The sequence below is a fragment of the Centruroides vittatus genome, unplaced genomic scaffold (assembly GCF_030686945.1).
Source record: "Centruroides vittatus isolate TY-2023 unplaced genomic scaffold, ASM3068694v2 contig_1952, whole genome shotgun sequence".
Classification (NCBI taxonomy): Eukaryota; Metazoa; Arthropoda; class Arachnida; order Scorpiones; family Buthidae; genus Centruroides; species Centruroides vittatus.
The window spans coordinates 40,092-43,109 of NW_027121201.1; the positions used below are offsets into that span (position 1 = coordinate 40,092).

At 34.2% G+C, this 3,018-nt stretch overlaps 1 long non-coding RNA gene across 1 annotated transcript; it reads right to left on the reverse strand.

Moving 5' to 3' along the window:
- Window positions 1-1,884: 1,884 nt before the first annotated feature.
- On the reverse strand, window positions 1,885-2,796 carry LOC136970412 (uncharacterized). The gene is made up of 3 exons (XR_010879976.1): window positions 2,689-2,796; window positions 2,161-2,525; window positions 1,885-2,086 (listed from the first exon to the last, which is right to left on the reverse strand). It is a non-coding gene; the product is annotated as an uncharacterized lncRNA (long non-coding RNA).
- Window positions 2,797-3,018: the final 222 nt, after the last annotated feature.

A 3,018-nucleotide genomic window follows, 5' to 3' on the forward strand; every position in this document is an offset into this window, starting at 1 on the left:
GTCCAGCCTGTATAGATAACTGTTAAGTGTATTAGTATTAGATGTGTTTGCAGACAATTTAATTCTGGCAAAATAAGCCATTGAAAAGCGTTGTAACTAATACATAAATTGCATGGAGAAGTCGGAGGTCAAAGGGCAAAATTTTTGACCTGTCCAAGGAACATCCTATGCTTCGGAATACGGTCTCGGTCCATCAATGTTACCAGAGCATATTTTAGTTAAAACTACGATGGAATTCGTATTTCAGTTAGTATTAAATAATTTTTAATTGAATTTCTATAAATAATCCTTATTCTTTGACCGTGTTTATAAAATATAAATGAATTAATTACGAAAATAAACCAATGAGCAAATACTTAATCCGTTTTCGGCGCTTCGGTCACTTTCCAATGTGGCGGTTCGTTTAATCGTTTAAAAGTCGTTTCGGATCGTAATTCACAAATTTAAACGCAAATATGCCGGCCGATGTCGTCTCCGAAAGTTGGACTAAACGAAACGAAAATAAAATCTTACAGCTAGCTAAATTCTAATTAAAATCTTACTTGGTGTAATGTCGGAGTCCAAAAGTCTTCTTAAAACCTCGTTCGGGCAGCAAGGAACACTGAAAAAGGCAAAAAACACAGCGAAAACCAGAGCAAAGAGAGCACACGTCCGTTCGGCAAGTGAAAAACGTGCAAAGTGACGCAAAATCGTGTTGCAACAATACGCGTTTCCATAGAAACGGCAACAGTTGCCGTTTCTATGGAGATTAGAAAGCGCGTAACGAATTCGAATGCGATTGACGTAATGGATTCGTTTTGAATTTTAAGGCTAAGTATCTGCATTTTTTACGTTTCTATCCCCGAATGACGACGGATTGGGATCGAGAGACTCCCTACCACCCTCCGCCTTCCGTTTCCATTCTCCACAAGGGGTTAGAAGCAAGATTTTCTACAATCGAACGTCTTCTTTACCTCGCCACCCCCAAAACTAGAACAAATCATTCCTCTCGTTCGTTCAGTATTTTCCGATTGACCGACAGCGCAAGTTTTACTAAATTTCGTAATATTTCGTTTATCCGACGCCATTTTAAAAGCGGTTACCTGACGTCATATGAAATATGCGTGCTATAGTTTAGTTACGTAAACGTTAATTAAAGTGACTTATATATTAAATAAGCGAATTTTATAAATTTACCTGCCCCAAAAAAATATCGTGTACGTATTTTACACCAAGGAATCAAAATATTATAGTTGTTTTTGTATGGAAATGGAGAAAAGTGATGGGCGTATTGCTCAAAACGAACGATTTAATTTTCTTTTAGTAAGTTTAATAAAGCATTTTTACGAAAAAAATGCTTTATTAAACTAAAAAAAATCGTCATTTCTTAATATAAACCCATAGACTACGTGATGACAGTCGACAGAACATGGCGGCGGTGACTCGTGTGTCGCTACTCTGATATCTAGGTACTCTAGGAAAAACTATTCACATACTTAAGTTGTAGAAAATAACGTTTGAAGTTTTGCTGCATACTTCTTTAAGCTGGGAAATTGATATATTTATTCATATTTTATGCGTCGCGGGCTGCAAAATATATGAATGCGGGCCGCAGGTTGCCCATCCCTGCCCTAGACCATCACTGACGCGCAATTAACTGATTGCCCCTGGAAGTCGGCTTCTTACAGAAACACAGCTTCCCTGTCATGAAATGTCAAGGCACGCCACTGGTAATACATACATTGCCACTGTTCTTTCAAATGAATCTCATCGAATTGGTTGAAAAATTTTTTTGTGTTTAAAGCATAATGCAAAGAGAAGATTTTGTCAACATTAATATAATTTTTATTTTACAACAAACTCTTTAAAACACCTAACAGCTCTTTGCGGAATTCCATATTATCTTCATGCTGTTTTCTCCTTAATTCTAATAGTTCAGCATGTCGCTGTTATCTTTCTTCCCTAGATTTTTCCTTTAGTTCTTTGTATTCGTCAAACCATTCTGACTTCCGCTTACGCTTTTGTGGGAGTTTGGGAAGAGAAGAGACAATTGATGTTGATTCAATACCGATGTTTCCCGAATCTTCTGAATTGCTTTCCACCATGTCTACATAAAGATAATTATATATCGTAATATGACATTCAGACAAATCACTTGTACAATGCTGACAAATCACTTACTCAAAACCTGTAAAGTTGAAGAGGAACTCTCAAAAGTAGCAGGTGGTTCAATATCTGACCGTTGTCCGAGAATCTCATCCATTATGGAAAAAAATTCCCACTGGCTTCTTCCTAGGCCAGTTTGCTTGTTCCCATCTTTAATTTTCCTATAAGTTTTCTTTAAATTTCTCCATTTTTCATCACACTGATTACCTGTGACAAGGTAATTATTTTCTTGCAATGTTTTTGAAATTAAACTCCACACCTGAAAGATATAAATTTTAGGTCAGCGTATATAATTTTTTTCATTTTGGTTTCTGTGTTAAATTTTAGCTCCTAATATTAACACAGAATTTAATAATTAAATACTTATATTTTAAGAATGACTGACTATTTTCATTAAAAACTTTGAACTATAATAGGTTGAGGATTAAAATGTTTGTTTAGAAGACAGTTAAACTCTTGTCTTGCATAGTTTTTAAAAAGTTTTCCTCTAATTATGGGTGATTTCATGCCAAGCATCAGTTATTACCTTTTTAACGATTCCACTAATGTATATTACTTTTCATTCTTACATAAATTCACTCTTATTTTATATTTTATACCATCCTGTGCACTATTTTTCATAACAATTGCAATTTAAATGCTGAAGTAAAGATGAATATCATTATGGGGTATGTCCTGTTGCAACATTATCAGAATTGGTTTATATTTTCATTTTAATATTTTTAAATAAAATTATTACATAATATGATAAACCAATAATCAATCCTCTAAGTTTTGCTTACTATTTCTATTATGTCACTACTTTAAAATAGCTCTATCATTTGGGGACAGACTGTAATAATTCATTTGTAAAAAAGAAAAAAAAACCTTTTT